Genomic DNA, 27,360 nt, shown 5'->3' with positions numbered 1-27,360 from the left:
AACTCCAAGAAGTGCATCAAGACACTTCCCATAGAATGCATTAGTGTTCAGAATATTTCAGTAATGAAGGAGGGCATGGCTTATTGTGCCTGAGTTACTTTTTTTTGTTTATTTCCTTTTCAAGTGAACTTATCAATCACTGAAGGATCTCCAAATGACAGGCTTGCTTTCTATTGCTATTTACAGAACAGGTACAAAGCGTGTGCTTCTTTGCTGCAGCCTTATGCTGAAATGTCTTACCCAAAGGTGGGAAAAAATGGGGTACTAACCAGCGACATATGTCTATCGTACATAACTTTTCAAACGTTTTAAAATGGGGTAAAAATTGGTATTTATTAATACCTGCTGTCAACATCACAAGGAGACCATTACCTCTAACCAACACTGAACTGAAAGTATCTGATAATTCAATGTATTGCAGCAAATAACAATGACATTACATTGATATTCAGTATCAATTTTAATATTGAACTTATTAAAAAAACTGTAATATTTAAGATACTTATATGTTTGGGATAATTTAAGTAATGTTGTCCTGTGCTCAGGTTCCATACCACTCAAACCTATGAGGCGTATGGTGCTTATGCTGAAATGTTATTTAATTTAGTCTCTCAAAGCCTGTGTATCCTACTGGTTTTTTTAAGACCTATTCAGTTTGCAGATAAATTTTAGCAACACTTTTTTCTTCATTCTCATCAGATATCTGAAAGGAATGGCTTAGGACATCTGTAAGATCTATTTGCCGCCTTCTGATTTTTGTGTCCTGTCTCAAACTTTACACACATCGTTATTTTCTTTCTTCTTTTCTTTCAGGGGTGGGAAGAGCAGTGTGAAGTGCTGCCAGTGCAATGTTAACCTCTAGCAGCTGCTGCCTTGGTGACCTATAGCAAAAGAAAGGAGGTATTCTGAAAATCATTACATTCCTTTATGCCCCTTTTATTTTGCTGAGACAAGAATGATGTTGGCATGCAGCACAGTCCTGTGCTAAGGTTCTTGCTAAATGGTAGGGTCTTCTGTTACTGGGACAGTTTTATCTACTGCTTCTCCTTATAGTGCTTCCCTCATGAAAAACACCCTTTCTTCCTCTACTTCCACAGAAAGCAGCCTGAAAGTACCAAAGTTTACTAAGTCTTTTTATCTTCTGCCTCTGTATATATAGCCTTTTTCATCAGAGAAGGACCTGTCACTAGTAAGCTGGAGGAGTGCTGCCCGGGGGCCACACGTGTTTCAGATGGAGGTTATGCTAAACTCTGGAAACCAAACTTCTGGTGTGTTTGGTAGACTCTCTTTTGTAGAGCCTTTGCTAGTAGATCTAAGGAACGGGAAGATGTTAAATGATGAAAGGAGCTCAGCAGATACTTCAAATGATACCGGTGTTAGAGTTTTGCCCTAGCGTGAGAATGCACCATAGCTGAGAAGGCACTTTATTGCTCACTTACTTGCTTCTTTTTTTGACTTGACACTGGCTTTAAATACCTTAGTCAATATGAAACTTGGACATCTATGCTTAATTTATTGTCCTGATAGTGGAAATTAAGCTTTATTAGTGAAACAGTTACAACTAAGCATGCTTGTCTTTGTTAACCAGGGGTTACCAAGGTCCTTGGTACTGCCAACGCCCTGAGGGCCCTGAGGCCTTTCTTGCCCCCCCCCACCTGTCATGGCCCAGGGCCTTGCCAGGGTTGTCAACCCTTGCCCAGGGATGCCACAGCAGGGCAGGTCTCCATCTCCCCACAGCCCTGCCCAACCATGGGCCCCGACAAGCTGTGTCCACATCCTGGCCTGGCCTTGGTCTGTCCCCACCCCTATGGAGGTGCTCGATGCCTGGGGTTAGGCTTGCTCCTTGTACGCCCCGGTCTGCCCTACTCCCTCAGTGCAGGATCCCCCAGCCAGGGCCCGTCCCACCACCCCAGCGGTGGGACGGGCCCTGGCTGGAGGACCCTGCCCAGCCACGCTCAGAAGCCCCTGCCGCTCCCAACAGGAAGCATAAGCTACATGTGTATGTAACTTTTAAGTTTGGCGGACAAAGTACTGAAAAGGGGGAATAAGCAAAATAATGAACATGAAACATCTGTGGTTAACCCACATGAAATTGGTCTGGAAGACCACTTCTTGTTTTGCTCACCTCTGGCAATTACGTTTTGCCATGGCCCTACATCCTCACAAGAACAGGTTTGCAGGTATGCCTGTATGTCGCCTGCAAAGAATGGGTAGTAAAAGTTAAAGATCTTCCAGCTGTTGCGAAACCTTGAGCTGCTATAAAATATTTCTGCAAGAAGCTGATCATGCTTTACAGAGAAATAACAGAGAAACGACTATACGTGGAAGACGAAATGATGTGGTATTTGTATCATCGTATATTTCTGAAAAGACTATAATTATAGAGGTTATGAAATTGGCACTATTTTTTTATAGATTTGCAGTGCCTGTTCCGGTTCTAAGTGGCATGTAGATAATATCTTCTACCAAAGATTATTAAATGCCTATCTGTCATTGCTGAAGTTGGTTTGCATCCACTCCGTGGACCTAGGCTAGCCAGTGAGAGCATCAAAATCATTAGAGGCATTTTGATTAAGAATTACCAAGAACTAAATCTCTTAGTAATTACTTGTAATTTTTTGTCTAAATTTTCAGAATGCTGAATTCTGTATTTTTTCTACTAACCCACCCAATCCCAAGTAGTTAGTCTGAAAAAAAAATCAGAAAAAATCTGAAATAGTTAATTTTGTTGATTATGCTTCTTCTCAAAACAATGATTATTAACAGTATTATTAATGACTTCTCTCCTTCCATGCCTAAGAAGGCATTCCCTTGTATTCTAAGAATTCTGGGAAAAAACAGTTATGTGTAAAATTTATTTGAAGTATTTTAAATTCCTGCCCTGTTTCTAACGATGAAAAACTGCAGCTTTACACATTGTGACAAAGACATAGGATGAAGGATAATTACAGAATGTGTTACTACCATTCATGTGTGAAATCTTCTAGGCTGGAAAAATGCATGCTCTTAGATAGTAAAAAAGACACCAGCTAAATGGATAACCTTGATGCACAGAAAAATTCTGAACACGTCTAGCTCTTCACCAGGTATTCATCTGAGAATGCCCCTGCATACCACGCTGTTTTTTATTCTGTTTGGGTTTTTGCTTTTTCAACACAATGATACTCTTTTAAGAAGAAATACCCTAAAGGTCAAATTATTGTTGAAAATTAATTCCTAACTAATATATTTTTAAGTAGGGGGGCTTTAGGCAATTTTTATTATACAAGTCCTGAATTCTTTGCTAAACTATATATTTTACCTTGTCAAGGAAACCTTGTATTTTATTTACTTGACTAACACTCATGTATGAATACTTAGATGATTTAAAATATGTATGTGTAAAAATTATGCAGCTATGGTTTTTCACTTGAAATTGCACTTATTTCTCACAGTTCATTACACAATCCACAAAGAGATAACTTATGAAAGAATATTCATTTAAGGTACACAAATGTTTTAAGCAAAAATGGACCCACTGTTATCCAGCAAAAAAATAAATCCAAAACTCCACTAACTCCTTCAAAGAAACAAATCAATTTTCAGATAAACATGTTTGCGTAAGAAGCTGCTGGAAATTGAGAGGTTTGTCATCTACTCCCATGAAAACATGATGTAAGTAAAAAGCATTTTGAAAATTGAAAATTGTGACCAAATAGTTAAGAACGTCAGCAAAACAAAAGGTATGAGATTTTCATAGAACTGATCTGCAATGAAGCAAGATTTTTGAGTTATGTGCTGTCCATGTGCCATAGACCACAAGAGGCTAGAACACTTTTTTTTCCCCTTTCTCATTTGTATCATGTTTAAGTTTATTTCACTCATTTTCGCTTGCCCCTAATTGTAAGATCAGTCACTGCTTCTTGTATTTCAGTGGTGGCACCAGCACTGAGAGTAAGTTGCTCTCACAACAGCTTCTCATATTCTTCCATGCTCTACCACATGTGTACCCTCCCTGCCAGACTGTAATCGAACTGTCTCTCAGCACTATCTGTTTCTGTTGCTACCTTCTCAAAGGATGGTTAGGAGAGAAAAACAGAGAGAAGAATGGGAGGAAACAACCACACGATATTTGGAATTATAACAAAGGAACTTTACATTTCATTCGAATTTTGTAAATATTTCATATTTCGTTCACTCCACTCTATGTGCAGAGTCAAGAAGAATGCTTCCTCCCGGCAGCAAAGGTGCAGACAACTGCATGAATTAACATGATACACGTAGTACCATTGAAATCACTAAGAGTATTCAGCTGTTAAAATAAATAGGAGTAAGTTTTTGAGGGACCAAACAAAGCACTTTATAGTAACCTATTCTGAGCAGGGATGTTCTTTTCTGCTCAAATGAGCTTATCTAATTTATTACCTAAATAGTAAACAGACAAATGATTCTTTATATCACAGTTCTCGGGGAGAGAGAGTTAGTATTATCCCCATCTTTGTGAGACTCGCAAGCCAAAAGATTCAGAATAGGATCTTGGGTGGTTGAGGTTAGTCCTTGGAAGGACCCTTTTTTTTTTTTCCGTTTACTGCAGAGGGACCTGAGGGAGACCAGACTATGTGAAAAATGCATCTGTTGTGCAGAATCACCAGGATCAGCAACTGGATTCTTTCACAGGCTGCTTGGTTGATCTGGAGCAAGTTTCTGAATCACAAGTACTGCTTAGTCCACTATTACTTTTTCTTACAATTAGAGCAGTTCAGTGAGGCCCCTGCAAATTTGGGGGTGGTGTTATTCCTACCAGGTTTCTGTCAACAGTATGTTTTTAAACTACAGAGCAGCATATAATTATAGCTTATTCCATCTGCCTTCCTCTTTTCTTCGGAAGATTTTTTTGAGAAATAAATCTTTTAAAGATCCTGTATGAAACAATCTGTTAGTCAATTAATATAAATAGGAACGGAAATTATATTACTGTAGTATATTTTTGAATAGTAAAAGTGTTCCATAAAAACTCTGAATTCCCAAGGTTTTTAACTAATTTTATTTCAGCTTTATTGGCAACAAAGTTGCATGCATATGCAACACCTTTTCCTCACGCCCTCAAGGAACAAAAGCTGTTAAAAACATTATGAAGAAAGCTTTATGACTTAAATCTGTTGTGTTTCTCCTAGTGTTACGCTGGCAAAATACTCTATAATAATAAAATTAGTTAATGAGGAGTTTCATCAATTTAGAATAGCAAAAATGCCCTGGTATATCATGTAAAGAAGAGTTCTGCATTGTTGCAGCAAACAAAGCAAAAAATTCAAAGCACATACTTGATCAAATGTATTTGAAAAGAAAAGAAAAGTGCTAGATGTGTATCAGTTGTGAAATAATCATAGCCTGCATCTATCTACCAATTGCTTGGAGTATGAATTATAATCAGTTGTAACTAAAACTACTGGCGAAGTGATATTTTAAACTGAACTGCAAGAGAAGGATAAACAATGGACTGGAGTATGTCATTTAAGGGTAAAAGCTATATTCAGAGAAGAAAGAAGGGGGAGGGGGACGCTTCAGCATAGCTGAGTAGGAATTAATGGAATTCGAGAAGAGAAGTCAGTACTCAGGGCCAGGCGAATTCTTGCCATTCCTTTCAATGGGAACTTTTGCTTTCAGTGGGGTCAAGATTTCTATCCTAATATCAAATTTGAGGCCCATCATTTCTTACTTCAATCTCAAAGTCAATTTGATGTGAAAGTGGAAATGTTGCATTCCCTAAGCTATGCCGTGTAATGCAAAAAAGACATTGAGGTGCTGGAGTGGGTCCAGAGAAGGGCAGTGAAGCTGGTGAAGGTTGTGGAGCACGAGTCTTATGAGGAGCAGCTGAGGGAACTGGGGCTGTTCAGCCTGGAGAAAAGGAGGCTGAGGGGAGACCTTATCGCTGTCTACACTACCTGAAAGGAGGTTGTAGAGACGTGGGGGTCAATCTCTTCTCCCAAGTAGCAGGCGATAGGACAAGAGGAAACGGCCTCAAGTTGCGCCAGAGGAGGTTTAGACCGGGTATTAGGAAAAATTTTTACACTGAAAGGGTTATTAAGCATTGGAACAGGCTACCCAGGGAAGTGGTTGAGGCACCATCCCTGGAGGTATTTAAAAGATGGGTAGACATAGTGCTTAGAGATATGGTTTAGTGATGGTTTTTGTCAGAGTTAGGTTGATGGTTGACTACATGATCTGACAGGTCCCTTCCAACCTAGGCAATTCTGTGATTCTGTGCCTCATGATGGATCTCCTTCTCTCCTACTTTTTGTGAAGAAAAAGAATGCACTTTAAAATGCTTACAGATGTGCTTAGCTTTTAGATCAAAGTACTTCAGAGAAGAACGGTCTATTTCTTTAATGGAAAGAGAAATTCTTCCACATTCGTTTGATTGCTGCCTCCTAAAAGTATATTCATAATGGTGGTTTCTTCGGTCAGAGGAGAACTTAGACTTATCTTTAACATGGACAAAAAATTAGGAAATGCCATGAGTTAACCTCTGTCCTAGGATTTGGGGTTCACCTGTAGTCAGGGCTTTCCATCATGGAGTGGTAAAAAAATAGTATATATATCCTCTCCCACTGAAGAATTCCCAAGCAATTACCAGGTACTGCCTTTGAGGCTGTACATCTTCAAAGAATTCTTCACCCTACCTCCTTACAACAGGGAAGACTCTGATATCATCCAGCTCTTTGAGACTCATACAACAAAAGAAAGAAGAATAAACAGGATGAAGCAAGAGTCCCTTCTTGCCCTCCCCAGCCCTCTCCTTTGTGTATGGACTTACTCAAAATGTGGATAACACTGAGCAGGCTCTAGAAACAGTGAACTGTATTTTAATTTTGGTTTGTTTTTTTTTTTTTAGAAATGAAATGCTTGCCATAGTCTGATGTGTTCATTACTGGGACAGGAAGACAATTATCTCATTGGGCTCATTTCAGTTTACAAAACTGAGACAATAACATAGTTCTGTACAGAGCCTGTCGTGGCAGCCATGTAGCAGAAACTCTAAAGTTCTCATTGGAAAGATAACTGTGTTGGTTTACTTACAAATGTTATCATTCGCATCACAGGCACAATACGTCAATGCCTGTGGTTCTGACCTATTAAGTTATTCCATGAGAACCCAGATGGTCTGGTTCAACCTTTTAGATGTATATACAACACTACAATGCTCAACACTGTTTAAAGGTGAATTTCCCTTTGTCTCTGCTGTTAAAACCTCAGAAGAGTTTTCTCCTTCTGACTAGGTATGCTGAGACAAATAGTTTTGATCTGAGGAAAGTTGTTTCACTTATTCCCAGGAAAAACAATGACTTTTTCAGATGTTCCCTTCTATAGAAATATCTCTGCAAGCTGATCTTCTGCAGAAATATGACTGATTCCATTTGGTTTTGTCATGCATTCAATTTATCTGTGCAATGATATAGAGTGTTTTTTTTTTTTTTCACAAAATCCTGTTTCTGCATGCGCAAGATTATGTGAGGCTGCAGTAGAATCAGGTACTTGAGTTAGATTAGGCACTGGGGTGAGTCTAGTAATGGCAGTAAAACAATCCTGTAACCTAATTGCCATTGATTCTTGGTGTTAAAACATCACCTAGAAAACCAAATTGCATAGCATGCTGATCACTGTCAGTGAGTGGAAAATGCCATTATCTGTCTGCCTACGTGAATTTTTTTGAAGGGATAGAGCAAAAATGTAATCAGAGTCCCCCAAAGAGTCAAAGTCCTCATAACATACTTTCAGAAAGGAAATCAGTTCTTTGACAGGATTTAAAGAGTAAAAGAGTTGGAACAAGAGGGACATTTGGGAAAGTGAGAAGAGGAGATGAGATATGTTAGTAAAGAAGATAAACATGAGGGAAAGTCTGGGTAAACACAAAACATTAATATAAGGAGAATAGTGAGTAGAGGAATGGAAAACAGGAGGAGTAATCTGAGAGAATAAATGAGAGTGCTTATTAGCTTCCACATCCTCTTCTCTTTTTCAAGCTGTGATTCCCTGCCACCCTTGGGACGTTCCAGCTCAGCTCTATTCTGATGAAAGTGTGAAGATGCAAGGCCCTGACATCACCTAAAGTAGGAGAGCTCTTCTCCTCGTCTTCCTCGTGGGTTTTTCTATTACCTGTTCCCTGTTTCGCTTCCCATTAGTCAGGACCTCAGTCATCTCTGCCACTTGCTTTCATGACATGATAGAAAGGAGGAGGAGGAAGGAGTGTGTATGCTCAGAACGACTCTGCCCACCAGGTGACTGAGAATTATGGTTATTTTGGCATTTCAACTCAGTTGGTTTTACTTTTAAAAGCTCTGAATGCAAAATACAAAAGTAACTCTCTACTGCCTGGTATTTAGAAGTGAAATTTTGCTGACCACAACAGAAATACTGAGAAAAGCTAATTCTATGATACTGAATCTTTTTGGTCAATGTAAGTGTCCTCTAATTTGCAGAGGTGCTGCAAAGTGATTACAAAGTGTTTTAAACTCTTCTGAGAAAACTGAAAACAATGGGTGTTTATATAATTATATATATTATTATAAATACAATTATATATATTTTATATATAATATATATTATATAAATATATAATGATGACTTAAGTGATATGATGAGTATTTTTAGAAAAAAAACAAGAAAGCAAAAAATGCTGTTCTGCCCTCCTCTTTTCTGTATTCTGTAAATAATGCATAAAGTGTTTTTAACTAAGGCAGATACTTCTTATACAAATTTGTTAATGAGGACCAAGCTTGATTTATAGAGGAATTATTTAATGTTCTGTATGTGAGGTCTATTTTTTCTCTGTAAGTTAGTTTTGGAATGAAGCACATGCCATAACTTTTATGTTATTGTTGTTCAGCCTTGTTGTTGGACAGTTAATTTGCGATAAAATCCACACTATATCATTGCTATTAATTAGAGTAGCCATGAACTTGCCTTTCAAAAGCTATTAAATGCAAATGTTCAGACACATAAAAATATAAATGAGCAGTGAAGTTCTTCAGCAGAATAATGCCATGAAAGAATTAATACAAAGTAATTAAATCTTCATTGAAAAGAATCCATTTTATAAAGTAATGAACCTAACTCATGGGATAAAAACATAAAAAAATATTGTCAACTGACAATGAAAACAACCCTTTGCTGCTTATAAAATTCAGAGGATCAGAACCGTACCTTTACAACTTTATTCATCAAGAAGCTGAGGAAATAGGGTAGTGTAAATGAAGTGATCTCTACTTTACAGTCTGCATTGTGAATTGTCAGGGTTTTTCATAGCATTAAGAGACATGGTAGATATGATATCACTACCCCTTACACGAAATTTTTTAAATGTGTCTGCCTTTTACAGAGACACAGAGCACTGTAAAATATTAATGGAATTATTCCAACTGTGCAAGTAAAATTAAGAATTTATCTAAGGTTTATAATTTCAGAGATTTAATCCAGAAATCATTCCTTAATGTGAACATACTTATCCACGTGCTTCACTGGAATTATTTGCCTAAGTGCTTTTCTGAAGAGAGAAAATCTTCATAGACACTTAAATGCATTTCTGATTTATAGCCTTAGATTTTAAGAGACAAGGTTTATCATTTGCTCCCATTTTGTACAGTAGCTCATTGAATACTAGCCTGGCTTCAGTGCTTCTAGTCTACCAGTAGACAAATAATAATAAGTATGTATTAAAGTAAGTGATAATGTTAATCAGAGAATGTGTATTAGTGATCTGCATACCCTCGGAAGCAGAAATACCAGTGTCAGTTTGAGGAACTTGTCTGAATTATGCTCTGTTGGGAATCTGGTAGGAGAGCAACATTTTTTAAGTAGGTACAGAGAATTCCTGTAATAAGAGCTGGAATAGTAAGTGAACTATGTAAGTGAACTGTGATTGTAAAAACTTATAGGAAAATGTATTACTGATGAAGATGTCACATGTCATTTAAATGGGAATTACATTTGTTCTAGCTGTACCATATTGCAGTGAACATCAGATAAAATTAAGAATGAGCTATGTATCAGAGAAAGATGTCCAAAACAAGAGGCGTAAGTACAATAGCAACAGAATGAAAAAAAACACTTGCCAACTACAAAAAAGAAAATAAATTCATACTCAAATGAGACTCGGGAACGCAAGCTGTCTCTGACAAAGTTGCATGGAATAGGCACAACCATTTATGGGATTAAAATACAGCTAAGGTCATTTAACATTAGTTCTTTGCCAGGAACTCAGTAAAAACTTGTGAGCTACACTAAGTACTCCTGGCACAGATATTATACAACTAACATATATTGAACTATTACCAATGAATATCTCCCCTTCTTCCCTTAACATGACATCTTGAATTTGTTTTTCATCTGGTTAGAGTGCAACACATTTTCTGTACTCTTACACTAAGAGAAAGGTCACCTCTTGGTGTGGCCAGGGCTCTGCAGGGATGGCACTTCTGTGCATATTCCAGTTCCCTAGTTGCGCTTTTTGTGCAATCTTCTAGTTGCACTCTCTGTCCAATTTTTCAAGCCAAGCTGGCCTTTTTCAAGCCCTTACTGGGAAAGGAAACAACAGGCAGTTTATGTTGCTGTAAATTCCACTCCAGCAGATTTTCAGACCACACACCTACCCCTGGATATCTGCCAGTAGAAGCCAGCAAACATATTACTAAAGGCAGGCAGAAGACTACTAGAGATAAGAAACTCCCGAGAAGTTTTTTAGGAGAGTTTTAACCACTATTACTTTAAATAAGGGGAGGAAACCATTTTTCTGAACTCCACGTTCCCTTTGTGATTAGTATGTGATGATGGCCAACTCATAAAAAATACTTCTGATGATCATGTTGGAGGTTCATGACCAACATATCCCACCCACCTTGTTAGGCAAAATCAAGCAACTGGGGTAAATGTGGTTTCCAGTTGGCTGCTCTGGTCGCTGCAATTATGAAACTGACTAAATCTTGGAGCAGTTTGAATTATATTTGAATCAATGAATTGGACACATAGACATTTATCTAATCCCTGATTGTTAAATAGCATCCTCCCTCTATATGCTAGCATGCTATTTCAACAACATAGAAGTGACACACTAGTATGATTCCTTTCTTGCACAGAATTTAAATTTGGTATATCTTGGCCAAATTTTAATAATAATAATAAAAAATAATTCAGATACCCTACCTCCTTTCTCCTGTTACTTGTATCAATTCCTTTCAGGACACACAAAAATATGAAGTATTTTTCCAAGAAACATGTGCTTCTTTAAGAAATACCTTAGTATCAGTATAGCTTCTACCACATTCTCCTGAATAAGAGTGGGTGTATAAATGACTAGTGCCCAACAGATCCAGTGGCTTACGCATATTCTTGTTACAGAAATTTTCTCTTTGATTGTGGTGCCTCATTCACGTTATCAATAACAGGAATAATTCCTTTTGTCGTTTTTTTTTTTTTTTTTTTAAACTGCTGGCTGTGCCATTTTGGAGTAAAGTAGTTGCAGTTCAATGGCATGCTGCAGGAAAAACAGAATATAGTGAATTTACAAACTATTCTTACTGTAAGAATGAAAACTTTGATAGTTTTCCCCATAAATGTGTAGAAATGTCTCAGATAGATACATTTTTTTGGTCAGTCATGCTTAAAAATAAAGAAAATATACCTGCAAGGACAGTTGCTAAAGTTACAATTAGAAATAGGACTGGCAAAAGGGGTAGAAGTTTTTGCCTGGTAGATAAAAACTACTTTGGTTTTGATTGAAATGAGATGACATATTTAGAAATGCTGGATAAGATGGATGAAAAAGGAAGAAATATCTAATTCTAAGTAAACCTGAAATATGCTACTGAAGTATTTAATTCATTTTGTGTTAGTGTTATAAAAAGATTTTAGAAACCTTTATTCTTTAAAATAATAGGTCAACTAGAGTTTTCATTTTGGAATACATTTATTTTTAAGAACTAGTGAAAAACAATACTTGATGTTTTGGAAATTTCCACTCAATATTTTTGGCCCGTATTTTTTGGCTAGATTCAACTTAATTTAGAGAATAGCTGTAGGCTCTTTATAGATATATTTTGGAGTAAATGTGCTGTTCATCAAAAGGCAATCATTTAACCTCGTTAGGAAAAATATTGCTGATAAGAGTTCATAATTCCTTACGAAGGAAATGAGTATTCATTCAAAACAGTCGCAAAAAATGTATCTTGCAAAACTTAAATTGTGGCTGGTGAAGTAATTTTAGCTACAAAACTACTTATTTTAATCTCTTTGCGTGTATACATCTGGTCTGACCAATAAAGCAGGCTCAAAAGTGAATTATACTAAATGGGATTGTGAAACACATGGAAAACTCTAACTCCAATTGTATGCTTACCCTGGTTACAAACAATTTAATTCAAAATGCACTTAAAAACAGGGAAAATACACTTGTCATTTAACAATTGGAAGACACCTTCTGGCACAGTATGAGGAGAGTTTGGAACCAGAAAATAGAAACAGGTTTTTACCAAGCTGAACCGCTCTCCAGTATTGAACTGAAGCCATAAATGTACCTTTCTTTCACAGCAGTGGGACAAACTTAATAGTGAAACAGAGAGCTAACTAGCTAGCTAGCTATTCTTAATCTCAGCATACAGCTGAGATGTCTTTCAGCCATTACTCAAAAATATAAGATTTATAAGATCAAAAAGGGGTAATGTTTCTTATGGGTTAAAGTAAGCACAACCCCCAAATATTACACTGTTAAAAAATACAGACTTCCAGTGTATAAACATATGATTCCTCCCCTCTTTTTCCAGTTTCAGGTGGAGTTAGATGTTCTTTGTCAACTAGTTTTCCGAAGATAACAGGGTGTTTTGGGGGGCTTATTTTTTCTTTTTTTTTAGTGGGAGCAGTGGAAAAGGCAATCAACAAATCTTATTTGCAGCTTTTTTGACCATCATGTTTCAGACCAAATGGTAAATAATAAAATGTTGCTATATAAGTCTGTGTTAATAATGAAGATTATCAGAAACATTTTCATCGTGAAGCTCCGTTTTAGCTTCAGGAGGGCCTGTCAAATCAGAAATTTTAATATGAGGCTGTAACCTGTAGCAGAGTGCTCTCACAGAGCACGGGGGTGCCTCATTCAGTTTGCACAGTATCTTGTTTGAAGAATCTGGATCCCCAGTGAGCCTTCCCTACAGGGCCATCCCCTTTGTGTTATTTCTTAAATTCAGCAGTGAATTGGATGCTTTCAAACCAGCATGGGCTGATCTAACAAGAGAATAGTCTGTTTCCTCCATAGAGGAGGACTTTATGAAAATCTTTTGCTTAATAAATTCAGACTTTCTTACTACAGCAAAAGTTGAAAACCTTTTATTTTTCATCCAGAAACAAAGGGAAAACTGATTCCCCTTCTGTCTGTATTTGGTTAAGCATCCTAGTCCATAGAGAGAGAGCTGCTGCACATACCAAAGCCTATCTTCAGCTTTTAATTCTAGCTCTTTCTGCAGTCATTTCTTAAAACACCCGTGGTGCCCTTTCACCCATTGTTGCTTCCTGAGTTACTGACCATCAGTGTAGTTGGCTGAAGCCGGATGTGCCAGTTATCACAGCCAACAATTTTAAGCTGCATTAGTTTGCTCTATGGTCTCTCGTGGAACTGCTTGCCTGCTGTGGTAGTTCCTCATGCAGACAATAGTAGGAAACCATGTCAACTGAATTATTTCCCTGTATTAAAAAAGTCAGGATTTTTTTCCCATGTCATTTTATTTGAAAATTTACCATTCAGAAAACACAGGAACAAGAACAATTAATGTGTCAGGCCATAGGCAGTCACACATTGCTGAAATAGCTCTGATAGTTGATGTTATTTCCCCTGTGGTTCCTTGCTCCCTTTCTGCTGCCAGAGGTTACCGTCTCCAAAGCCGAATGGCTGGGATACAGCACATAAGTGCTCCTCAGGGCACTCCCTGGCAGCTTACGCTAGCATCAGCTCCAGCAGGTTGAACTAGCCTGCCAGACTCTGTGCAGAGCTAGCTAAGCACGGATGTAGTGAGGGTAATCACCTCATTGCTGGTCCTGAGGTAACACCCAAGGACAGTGAAGTCATATGTAGCTACAGCCTTTCGGCAAACGTATGGCCTCACCTTTGTGAGATTACTACTATGGAATGATTTGGGTTAGAAGGGACCTTAAAGATCACCTAGTTCCAACCCCCCTGCCATGGGCAGGGACACCTCCCACTAGACCAGGTTGCTCAAAGCCCCATCCAGCCTGGCCTTGAACTCTTCCAAGGAAGGGGCATCCACAACTCCTCTGGGTAACATGTTCCAGTGCCTCACCACCCTCAGACTAAAGAATTTCTTCCTAATATCTAATCTAAATTTACCCTCTTCCAGTTTAAAACTGTTACCCCCCGTTCTATTGCTCCACTCCCTGATAAAGAGTCCCTCCCCATCTTTCCTGTAGGCCCCCTTTAGGTACTGGAAGGCTGCTATAAGGTCCCCCCAGAGCTTTGTCTTACCCAGGCTGAACAACGCCAGCTCTCTCAGTCTGTCCTCACAGGAGAGGTGCTCCAGCCCTCTGATCATTTTTTGTGGCCCTCCTCTGGACCCATTCTAACAGGTCTATGTCCTTCTTGTGCTGAAGACTCCGGAGCCGCATGTACTACTCCAGGTGGGGTCTCACCAGAGCCGGGTAGAGGGGTAGAATCACCTCCCTCGACCTGCTGTCCATACTTTTTTTGATGCAGCCCAGGATGCGGTTGGCTTTCTGAGCTGTAAGCGCGCATTGTCAGCTCATGTTGAGCATGCTGTATTCACCAGCACCTTCCTCAGGCGAAGCGCCTTCAGTATCTTTTGAGGAATCATCTAAAGAGCACTTTGCTTCACCATTTACATTTAGCTTAGACTTAGCAATCATACTGAGAAATTCCTTTGCCTGTTTTACCTGGCCTTAGATTATATATCTACGCAACACCTGCTGAGAAGCTGTGAGGGTACTGTCCATTTCCCTACTGGGTTCAACACTAACTCCTGATGAGCAAATTCTGCTCATCTCCCAAATGAAAGGCAATCAACCGCATGGGAGAGAGACACAGTACATTTTATATAAAGTCATTGACTTATGTAAAAAAGTTAAACACATTTGGCTCTGTACATTCCCCTAGGTCTTTCTGGAAGAAATTGGCCTCTTTAGTAGAATTTCACAGGAGTAAACATGGTATGACATGAGCAAGGAAAAGTTCCTGGTTTTTAACTTTAGAAAAGTATATGTAGTGTTACCACTTTTATGTTCAAACTATCAGTTCCAATTTAGAGTGTGTTATCTCCCATAGAATAAAAAAGTACATTAATATGATTGTGCAGATAAGGATGCATTTCTGGTAAAATGAACATAAAGCAACATAAAAGGATAAGCCAACAAAAGTATCTTGAACATATCAAGAGAGAAATATTTTACTATTTTTTTCAGTGCTTATTTTTTATAAGCTTTGACTCAAAAGACCAAACGAATTCTATTAGTGAGATCAAATATTCTATGTTAATTATTCTGCCATTTGCTAGTAACAAAAGAATGCTAATATGAATGTACTTCTGAAATCTAAAAATGTAAATGTAAATTAATGTATAATGAATACCACAAAGAACTGTAGCTAATAAAAGATCAAGCTTACTAGAAAGCCAGCAGCAGGCTTCAAGGCAATCTACTAAATTAGAAAAACACTTAGTTTAAAGTTAATAGAAAGTAGTAGGTAAACAGTCTAAATTGCAAACAGCAACAACTTTACAGAGAAAATAGGTTACATTTCTGCTTATATTTTGGGGCTATGTAGAGTGGTCTGCCTGATTCCATCTCACTTGTCAGTTTTCACTGGTTTTCACTAATTAATTCCCTCCATTTTGAAGTTCAATAGCAGATGGAATCAAACTTCAGTATACATCACTGGAGCAGAAAGTCAGAGAACGTCGGATAGGCAGCTGGCATTTTCTGACTTTTCCATTTGATTTTTATAGGCTTTGTATGCTCATGACAAAGATTTATATGACAATTTGAAATCAATGGTAGAGCTTCTGCTGATGTTGGGGAGTCTGGGAGTTCGTTTGTGCCAGTCAAGTTAAGCTCAAAAAAATGGAAAAGCAGAGATATAGTTGGAGACTGAGAGATCTGATTTTCAGAAAATGCTCAGAACTCAGCTTCTGACTGGCAGGCCCCAGTGCTGGGGTCAAGTCGACCACTAGAATCATCAATCAATGATTGAAAAAGTTAGATTTATTTGCTGATATTATGACATGCTAAAGGAACCAAAACTTCAGCTGGGATATTGAGGAGATGGGGGAGAACAGAGATTTTTCTGCAGGGAAATTTATGAGTGTTATAGACTAAAATCAGAAAGGAAATGTAAGATTGCACAACCTAATTTTGGCATGGTAGTGAGGCATCCAAGAAGACCATCTGCCACAAAAGAAAATTTACAATGTGCATGGGGAGAATTAGCCACCCCAACCTGGGATAAATCAGGCAGCCAACCAAGTGGGGAGTCAGCTGGGGACAGCCTTTAGAAAAATGGAGGGGAAAACCTCGATCTTGAAGTCTGCCAGTCTCCTGCATACTCTGTCCAGGCAGGATTGAGAGCCCAGAAGCTTGTCCTGAAGGTAGGTGGTGGTTACCTTTCGTTAAATGAAAGCAGATTTTGTAGTTTTGGGTTTGGGTTGGTTGGTTTGTTTGTTTGTTTCTTTCTTTCTTTCTTTCTTTCTTTGTTTTCCCAGCTTTATTTGCTGTGGACAAAAAGTGGAAATAAGGTGATGTGATTCAGTCTTTCTGTCCCTGCTGTAGGAGCTGCCCAGGACTTGCCAGTCTAGAGGAGGCTAAAGGAAGCAAGTCTGCTGAGGTGAGCTCAGGTAGGATTTCTCCTGGGAACTGGAGTTTCTGCTCTAGACCCAAGGGTTGTTTGTGTGCTTTGTGCTAGTCACATACCATCTGTGGAGCTGGGACTAGGCAAACAGATGAGTCTTCACTCTAGCACCCACTCAAAATAAAAGGCCTAACAGTGTCTCACCGTTGCTTACACATCCCTTCCCAGGAGATGGGAGTGAATCTCCTTGGCCCAAAGGCAGGAACTGGTGCTTCACCTCCTGTGAATTCATGAGTGTGTTAATCACTAGGCTGTGGTTGGAGCTGAGGAATTGAAAGAGCAGAACTTGGTAACGTTTTAAAAGAAAGAGGCTGTCAAATTGGTGTTTGAGAAGTGTGACTTCCCCAGTTCCTGGGAAGCCCTCTTGGAGAAAGGCAGCAGGATACCCGGATTCTCAGAGTCATGGGAAGGATACAAGCTGCTCAGTCCTGTCCGGACTGAGGTGCTGCTGGGGAGTGGCAGAAGCAGCTTGGCAGGGGGTTGAGGGTCTGAGACAGAAACCTGGTTAGCAGTGCAGGTGGTTTTCAGGGCTCAGACAAGAGGAGTTTTTGGAATCATGGTTGTGTGCAAAATAAAGTTCACCTGAATTCTCCTTTAAGTGTTTAAGTGTTTCTTTATATGTGGCCTGAAGTTTCATATCCATTAAAATTCACAGGGATTAAAATCTAATTATTATATTGTTGCTAATTCCAAATTTAAAATGCTCTATCTGGCAGTTAAAAAGAACAGCTAATCGTGTCAATCCACTCATGCATAAATCCTTGGAGGTTAGCAGAACTGTTTTGGGGTCTAGTCAGGTGCATCTGGAAGTGTAAGAGGCATCTTTTAATGCTCCACTTTGGTTTGATGGATTATAATTTTAATAGCCATGGAAAAACACCATGAATTTTAACTTTCAAACAAACGACTGAGAGGGAAACCTGACAATGTGTAAATTGGCAGGGTGCTAGCTAGCTGTGATAACTGCCTTTTGCACAGAGGTGCCCCCTGGTAAGGCCAAAGTAATTTACCTGTTCATAAAACAGGGACCCATATTTGAGGGTTTCATACTTTTGGCTTTGCCATGGGGAAAGACTATGCACAGAGAAAGTTTTCTATAGAAGGATGGGACACAGATTTGTACCTGGCATTTTTTAAACTTTCCCCCAATTTTAGACCCCGTATAAATTCCCTTCAAGATTTATGTTCCATCTGTGAGGAGGAAGTGGTTTTACAATAGACAGAAATAAGATTCTTTAGTTTGGAGAAGGCAGCTCCTAGATTACCAGCACTGATTTTGCAAGCACTGGAAATAAATGAATGATGCCAAGTAGGATGAGGGAAATGGGGAATAGGGCTGAAGATAGCAAATAAATACTTCCAGAAGGTACTGACCAAGTCACAAAGCAAAGCCCTGCATAGCTAAGTCCAAGTGCGGAAGGGAAAACCATACGTATGCTGTTTCAGAGTTACAACCACATCACCAGGTACATCTGGTGTACATTGCCAAGGAAACTGGTCTCCAGCACGTTTGCCAAAGCAGCCCACCAGCTACTTGTGATTTCAAACACACCTTGGGCTAGATTCACCTAGGATGATGGAGTCCATCACGGCACTAAGGTGACTAGCACCGAGGGAGAGCAGGTGGATGTGTGTGTGTGTTTGTTCTTTTTAATGTAACTCTTACCTTTATTGCTGAGGTAAAACTTATGTTCACCAAGGACTTCACAGCAGCCAGTGATAGTTACTGAACTGTTACTATTTAAAGTTCTTTCCAAACTCTGAAATAAACCATTTCTCCAGCTGCTGTGATCACAGTACCCTTTAAACCAGAGCAATCTGACATTTGGAGGAGCTGGATACTGGGAATAGGGGAGCCGATTCCCTGCAGATACCACCCTGTTAAATGACTTGAATATGAACCATGCAGCGAAGGATCCATAAGGATGGAGACTACAGCCCCAGAAATCATTTTCCTAATGATCTCAATCTCACATACAGAGGCACATGGCGTAATCCACGTCCGCTGCTCTTTTCTCTCCTAGAAAAGAGACTGCTGGAACACTGAATACTAGTCCTAGGAAGAGTCATTGCATGCAGGTTAGTTTTCTTTCATACAGATTGTGTAGATAAAGAGATTCTTAAAACACAGTTTATGTATAATGCACAGAATTTTAACATAGAGAAATAATGTTCTTTCATTTCTAGAGCTCTTAAATTTTAATTGAAAATATTAAGACCAAGTAGAAAATGCTTTAATTATTGCATTTTTGATTTAACAAAATAGAAAAAGTAAAACATCCTTTCTTTTGGGATAGCATTATTCATTGTGCACACACAGCATGTACAATTTAGGGCTGGCAGAAGCAGATAGCTGAAAGAGCCTACAGCGATAAGGGCAATATTAATACGTTAATGGTTTTTATTAGTATATCGGAATAACTTCTTTAACATATTCTATAGAGGATTATAAATCTTTTTGTAACTTACAGAACTACATAATGGTGGCACAGAGGATTTACAGCATCTCTTAACTTTAAGATTTTTTTTACACAAGTGTTTAATAAAAGTGTTCAATGACACTTATTGACATTTACTCTTCCCTTTGCTATACATTTATTAAGTTTGAATATCACATTCACATTAACATCAAACACATAAAATATGGAACAGCTGCAGAGAACAGAAGACATATTTTAGTGCTTTGATGTTGATGCCAAAGTTTTATTTAAAATATTTATATGTAGCCTAAAAAGGATAATAAATTTCATTGAAAGCTCACTATATTATAGACTTTTCAAAGTCCACAGGGTAGACTGAAAGTACTGAAAAGGGAAAAATAGAAATACTGCTGAAATACTGCTGAACAATCAATCTTCAAAAGCAATGAATGTTATTAGGAAACCACATTTAAGATACCGGTAATTTAAATTTGATTTCTGAAAAGTGGAATGACACATACACAGAAGTTTCAGATTAGACATAAGAATGGGTTCTATTAGCTTTTTCTGCTTTCTTACACAGGGACCATTTGCTTCCAAGGCTTTGAAAAAAAGACTACTGTGTACAAAGTACTTACTATGAAGTACAGTACGATTTAATAGTGTAAAGTATGGTCAAAGGCTGACAAAAGCAAAGGAAATTCCCTTGACTGAAGTGTTTGCCAGTTTTTACCTACTGCTACCTAGTTGAAATTAAATTCGTCCATAGATTTGTAGCAAGAACATGAGTAACTGAGCAAGAAGGAACATGTACTTGGTAGATTAAATTTATCTCTGCTGTATTTCTCCATTCACAGTTTGTGCAGGGATGAATGTTATTAGGTATGAGCAAACTGGATCAGATTAAAAGAAAGGCGAGCTATCCATCTCAAGGAAAGCTGCACCAGAAGATTTTATAAAGAATAAAGTTGTTTTGGTAACTTTTTGCGTTACATAGTAGCATTTATTGTTAAAAATAAGCAATTACGTAAATTGGAGGTTATCACCTGAACACAAAATTCCATTACCAAAATATATACATATACTTTAATGTGAACTCAGGTTTAATTTATTCTGGATGGCATTTAATGCAGGAGAAAAGTAGGGGTGAGAAATTCAGTGAATGTTTCCCAAATATTAAAAAAATATGCAGACCTACTTTGGATTAAATGTCATGTTTTGACGTCTCTTTCTCAGTTTTGTAAAAACTCACAGCTAGAACTAACTTTTTGATTCTATTTAGCTGGGAAACATTTTCTGTAGGCTTCTGTTTAGATGCTTGAACTTTCATTGATATATTTCAATTGACATTTTAACTCCTAAATACCTTTGTGTATTTTCTCTTTCTTATTACTTGCTGAACATTCCTAGATGAAAAGTCAATGGATGCTGATGGATGCTCAGTACCTGCAAAGAAATCAGTTCTGTGAGTGACAGCTATTATAGCACCAAAGAAGTTAGGAGTCAGGTCAATTACTGGATCAGGACTTAAACGTACAGCAGAAAGCCAACTGTAAGCTCTAGTTTACAAAACGACAAAGGAAGAAACATGTTCTCTGGCTTTATATTGTATTACTTCCTCAAATCATTGAGGATTTTGGAGTCTATTCCCTGAGTTGATGTGTGTCAGGTTCAGCAGGTTTGCTCAGTTAGTATAAGAAACCGCAGCTGTACCACCAGGAGTAATGAATTCTCAGCCTGGCATGCTCCTGAAGAACACAGGGAAAGAAAGAGGTGACAGAGATGATAAAGTTATCAAAATACAGGATGAGGCAGATGTAATACTTTCCCACAGTCGTGACATCGAATGTATTTCTGTGGTCATCGGATTTTCCTGGATCTGCCCCACTGCGTATCAGTCAGTCAATCAAGGAACAGCAGGGAACAGCACAGCCTTCTGTGCTGCCCTCAGGTAAGCTGAGACCTCAGCCCAAAGGGTAGATTATCAGGTACATACCATGCCACCCATATTTCAGTAGCTGATTATCGTAAGTATGACTTTGGTTCACATTTCCTGTTTTGGGCTGCACCCCCTTTAAAGCAACTGGAAAACTTTGTTCTCTAGGTCCTATGAAAAAAATATTACAATGAAATCTGAAAAAATTATTTCTTATGTTTTATTTTTATTTAATTTCAGACTATTTTCTTGATCTTGAGGTAAGAATTTGGGCTTAAGACTGGTCCCAAAAGTCACATTGGAGGGTCTCTGAAGCACCTAAGTTGAAAGAGCCCTCAGAGTACAGTGCCTGAGCTGGGCATTGCCACAGTGCAGTAGCAGCCTTAGATCACCAATACTTCCTTCTCCCCATTTCTGCTTTTGTTGTACACTCCTGGGAGACTTCTGACAAGGAGAATCCCTAAATGCCTTGTTAGATTGGCTGGAGAGATCCCTTAGCGTCAGGCACTGTTAACCTCGTCTGGTCTCAGGTCCAATGCCTCTTAGCATTAAAACCTGAAAAATTCTGACTTTCTGGAGATGTGCAGCCTCTCACTAGGAGGTAAAGTCAAGGAGAATTTTCTGTTATCTCTATGAGATCAGAACTAGTTATAAAACAAAAGTTATTGGAAAATCCTTGTTGGCATCAATTTATCTGCTTTGGATCTAGGAAGAAAAGCATACTTTAAGGTGCTTCTCTAGTGTTCTCTATAAATATTCCTAAAGGGTATGAACAGATATTAAAATCTTCCTTGTTCAGGTCTACATTATATCAGATTTTATATCCTACCTTCCAGATAATAATTTTATCAAGTAACATCAAATTGATTTTGTTTCAAATGTCATTGAGCTCCCTGCTCAAATTCTACTGCTGTCTATTTAAAAGCTGGATGAGCCTGCTGTTTAGAAACAAAGGTAATATTCTTAACTATGATGAGAAAGTATTATCATCACTGTAAGTAGCCTTGAATAGGGAATGGCTCAGTAGATAAAAATGTGTAAAATCATTATTTAAGCTTGCATAAACAGCAGTTTATGATCACCCACATTTGTTGTAATGCTACACAGGTGAAAAATGGACCAAAAATGTTACCTTGATCACTTTTTGAGATGAACCTTAAGATATTAGATCGTGCATTATCTTTCTGTCAACAGCTTTAGAAACAGTTGTTGTAATACACATAATCCTTTTTAAACGGTAGCTCCTTAAGGCTGATGTGATCACTAAGCCAGAAGATTTTCTAATTAACAGACTAAGTTAGCAGATGTAGTTAGCAGCACTCCTATAACATTAACTGTCATACACACCTGATTTCAATTCTGCCATATGAGATTATATTAAAAGTTTGCTTCTGGCAAGTATAAATTTGCATATTAATACACTTTTAAGAAAGGAAAAGGAGGTATACATTTTTTTACTTTTTTTGGAGAGACTATGTAGTTAGCACAATTCAGATGGTTTGGGTTCTCTTACGAAGTCCATCTATGCTTTGGATCTCTCCTACTTTGCCCACTGTCTTTGTCTTTAGTGTCCATTCTTACAGATATAATACTCAAAATGAAAACCTCTTGAAAATCTTTTGGGGCAACTTATAGGACCAGTGTGCCTCTGCTAGGAAATGCATCTAGAGATTCCCTATTGATGCAACAGATCAAAATCAATGACCTAAACTTTTGAGGAGGAAACGACAGACACCTTTAGAGGATGGATGCTTGACTGGATTTTTTTTATTGGGTCATTTTCTTTGGCAACTGGATTAACAACAATATTAACGATTAGTTGCCAGTCACAGAATGTACAGCCTTATTACGTGGGGTTTTTCTATGGACATGAATTCTTTCACACATGGTCTTCCACAGGTGTAAATGTTTATTTTTTTCATATGATTAATGTGTGTCTATTCTTAGAAAACTTTCCTAAATAAACGATACATATCTAAATGCATAAATATAGAAAGGTAAATCAACATGCATGTATGTGCATGTGCATGTGTGCACACACATTCACAAGGCAGAATTAGTGCTTTCTTTTAGTTGCTTTGCAACTGAATAAATAATTACTTACCATGAGGATATGGACAATGAGATTTATTCCCCCCTAATCCTTTGTGCTTGTTCTCCAGATATTTTTTTTTATCAGATTAATGAATGAATATTTTGTTCACTTTTTGCCAGCCAAAAGGAGGCAAAGCCTGAAGCAAGAAGAATTTAACCTCTTGAGAGCTGAAATGGTTGTGGATTCTCCATCTTTGTGAAAATTAAAAGCTGGGTTGGACAATATACTGAGCAATCTGATCTAGCTAGTTAACCCTGCTTTGAACGGGGCGGGTTGAATGAGAAAATGTAAAGTACATTTTTTTTCTAATGTAGGAAATAAACTGTATGAGCTATTTGCGATTATGCAGGAAAGGAGACAGTTAGTCAAAAAGCTGCTTGTTGAATAATCACATTTCCAGAGAAGTCAGCAAACTAAAAATAGTGAAGAACAAAACAGAGGAACTATTCTAATAACTTGCAATAACCTGAAGACTTCAGAAATTTAAAGAAATAGCTCAGTGGAGTGAGCAAGCCAGTTCCCTGCATCCTAAACAACTCTTTTAGTGGAAGTCATACTGTTCAAATGCCAAATATCTTTATTATTAAAACAAAGGGGAAGTGGGCAAAGGCATTATTCTATAAGAAAGCTTTCTGTGGAAGACATAATATGTAGCTAAACACATACTGGAGTGAATTCCAGTAATGAAAGCCAGCTGGTAACCACTGCCCTCAGATGCTGGCTTAGTGTAAAAATCATTTTTGTGTTAAAGCTGTAGAATCAGATTTAAAGCAAAAGAATACCAACAAGCTAACCAACCTCCCCACACACCCAAACCCCTTCCTAGAAAATTTGAAGGAACAAAGAACATTTTTGACAGAGAGGGAACTCTTTCCAAAGTAAATGTTAGAAATTCCTTGAAATACACTGAGACTTTTTGCTCCTTCAGTCCAAATATTAGGTCCAGAGCTGCCAAGTTAATTTGTGTTCTGCCAGTCAGTAATGGATTTATTGTTATGAAATTACTCTTACATTGTGAAAAGGGAGCAAACAACTGGTACCTTTCTAGTTCCTTCCACAGAAAATATCACTATGAAGATGATACTATTGATAAGCACGTGCAAGAGAGTGGGAGTGTTCTGTGGAACAGAATGTTCCATCAGTGTTTTTTTTCCTTAAAAGCTGCAAAAGATGTATTCAACTTCCAATCAGAGAACCTGCCAGAGGTTTTTCATTACTGTAGAGTCTGAAAATCAATTTAAAGTTATTCTTATTTTGCTACATTTTGTGGTTTTGCTAAATTAGGTGTTTTGAAGCCCACTGAAATGATGATGGATAACCTCTGAAATGATAAAATGAATGTCAGTATCAGCATGTAGGTAGATAGCCAGTGTAAACTAATTAAGCATTCTCCTCTGTGTTCTTAACACCACAGCATTCCGTACAATTATTTGTCTAAGTGCACACATAAAAGTCTTAAGTCTAGATTGAGAGAAGTACTGCAATTAGAGCTCCAAGAACATTTCCTATTCTTCAAAAGGAGAATGCTAGGTCTGTGAAAAACTTTTTACAGGAAAATGTAAGAGTTTGAGTGAGTCACGTGGCAGTCTTCTTTCAACATGGAGGTCTCATTTCCTGAGACTCAACCTAAATCACGGGAAGCTTTATTTTCTTAGTTCTTGAAATTTTATGGCTTTGATTATAGATATGATGGCGGCTATCAAAATGTAAGACCCAGTTTTTTAAAAGAAATGGTGGAGGCATGTAAAATTAATGGACTTTTTCGGATACTTTGGCCTAAATATGCCAATGAGTAGGTAGATAAAAAGACTACAGCCTTCATCATGCTTCTACTAGTTTAGGTAGATGAAAGCTAGATTGGAAGGCAGACATGGCAGACACTTGTCTGTAGAAAACTAAGAATTAAGAGAAACAGCAAAAGGAAAGAAGGCTAAGATACAATAGCAAGAGTTGTAATTCTGTGTCTTTCAGAATACCTAGGACCAATGGTTTTACCATGCCTTTATAGACGAGAGAGGGCCAGCTCAGTTTTATGATTGTGATTCCTATTACTCTGTTTTTCTTTTGGGATACATACATACGTTGTGCAGCTTGTACTAAGATGAAAAGACATGTGGCTGAAGTCAGAAGGTCTACGTAGGAACTCAGTGCCAGAATGAGTAACTTGTGCTGGCAACATTTAAAAAGATCATAAAATTCTGCTATTAATATCTACCGCTTTGTTTTGCTGTTTTTCCAGTGTTTCTTCAGTTGCTTAATTTGCTTCATCAGTTCCAAGTGATAAGATGTGTTAAATCATTTGATACTGTGCACTATGATACTTGTCATATACAGAGTTACATGTTATTGCTATATAATATAACAAAAAGTTGTATAAACGTTTTGCTCTACTTTTTTCAACTAATAAGACCCAATGAGAGACGCCGTCATTCTCAATGATCCTCAGTAATTACTCTCCTTTGTGAATGAGATATTTAAATGGCTGATTTGTAATTGATTGCTGAAGTTTTATTTAAAACACGTTGACCCTTTGCTTTGCAGTCACTACTGAGTGAAATTATATTAATAATAAAGAGCACAAATGGAACTTAAATGTAAATCTCAGCTTGCCACTTTCTCTCCTACTTAAGACCAGTATAAGATGACTCAATGCTGCCTCAGTGAAGATCTGAAAAAAAAGCAGGAAAACTGATAACTATGTCTCTAAGAATTATATTCTTAAGTGATAATGGTACTTGGCTTTTTTTAAAAGAAGGCACTAATATTTTCTATCAAAACGGGCCGAAGACCTGTCCACTGGACTGATTTTAAAGACTGAATTTAGAAAGCACTTAAGGGGAGTTTTCAGACATCACACCTAACATACTCATAGTTTTTTTGAATAGTATTGTACAGTCTTATATTTATGTTTCCATGCCCATAGAAAGAACTAAAAAAAAGTGTGGAATAATTCAGGACTCAATTTTCTGTTCATCTGTATAAGAGATAATACACTAATCAGTACTAAAAAGGACTGACACCATAATGAAAATTTCTTTTTTATTGGAGAACTGTTAGAAATGGAGGTTGTTTATTTTTTTATTGCTGTAATGAAATGAAAAATAAATGCAATGTTAATAATATATTTTCCAAGAGTTAGAAGTTCTGTTACAGAGCCAGAGATGTTGAGAAATCCATATAAAAAGGCTTTGTCAGATGGATATCAAATTTTTCAAGACAAAAGCAGAAAATGTTAGTATCATTTTTATTTACATCTTCAATTCATTTTGAAAATACTAATGAGCTTTTCGACACAAGAAGGTAGATGTGGCAATAACACCATTTCTGATAAAAATTTATAACAAACTATTCTTTAAAAAGTTATAAGGGTAACATAAGAAGACAGTTGTGAACTCTTTCTGTGTTCATTCCATTAACAAATACATATTTCTGTTCTGAGAACTTAGGGTATTACTAATCATGTCTTTAAATTGTTCACATCTACAAATGCAGCTCTTCATCGTCTTCCACCAGTAAAGAATTTTTCTTTTGCTGTTTCTTGCATGAGGGTAGAAAAGGCTGAAAATGATTGAGGTATGAAATCTGCTTTTCATTGGTTTCAGATAAGTGACCACTATATTTAGTTTGCAACATTTGTTTAGTTTTCATTCTTCTCTCTTTTGAAATCAATAGAAGACAAAGGCTATGTAAATATTTTCTAGCATTTATTCAGCATCTTAATTAACATTCAGGAGTTTCAGCGATGGGTGCCAAATAAATATTTTAAAAGATGTAAATAGTATCCATTTATGTGAAGTCAGAAGAGCATCTATTCAAAAAGAAAAATCAATCTTTTTTAGTACAGTCAGCATAAGTTTTGTTAGTTCAAAGCTATTAAGTTTGATTTAAAAGATGTGAGGCTGCACTGAGTTCTTAGATGCACTTTTCAAATTTCTCTTTTTTCATGTTTGAAAACATAAGTAGGAAGCAGCCCATCAGATTGAGTCTAACAAATTGACTTGGTAAGTTTTGTTTCATT

General features: G+C 37.6%; 1 protein-coding gene and 1 long non-coding RNA gene across 8 annotated transcripts in view; one reads left to right on the top strand and one right to left on the bottom strand.

Moving 5' to 3' along the window:
- The window catches only part of KCND2 (potassium voltage-gated channel subfamily D member 2), a 279,161-nt gene that overhangs the window by 54,359 nt on the left and 197,442 nt on the right, over positions 1–27,360 (bottom strand). The window lies entirely within an intron of this gene.
- Positions 1–27,360, top strand: part of LOC128912661 (uncharacterized) — an 83,296-nt gene that overhangs the window by 38,356 nt on the left and 17,580 nt on the right. For 4 of the 7 annotated variants that reach the window (XR_008467715.1, XR_008467711.1, XR_008467712.1 and 1 more), the window contains 6 exons: positions 814–900; positions 8,001–8,087; positions 16,813–16,877; positions 18,916–18,970; positions 20,722–21,262; positions 23,462–27,359. This is a non-coding gene — a long non-coding RNA (uncharacterized LOC128912661). Of the gene's footprint in view, positions 1–813; positions 901–8,000; positions 8,088–16,812; positions 16,878–18,915; positions 18,971–20,721; positions 21,263–23,461; position 27,360 lie in introns of those variants that run through there. The other 3 variants (XR_008467717.1, XR_008467716.1, XR_008467720.1) reach the window with 2 other exon arrangements.

The sequence above is a fragment of the Rissa tridactyla genome, chromosome 1 (assembly GCF_028500815.1).
Source record: "Rissa tridactyla isolate bRisTri1 chromosome 1, bRisTri1.patW.cur.20221130, whole genome shotgun sequence".
NCBI classification, from domain to species: domain Eukaryota; kingdom Metazoa; phylum Chordata; class Aves; order Charadriiformes; family Laridae; genus Rissa; species Rissa tridactyla.
This window is presented reverse-complemented; position numbering and strand designations above follow the sequence as displayed.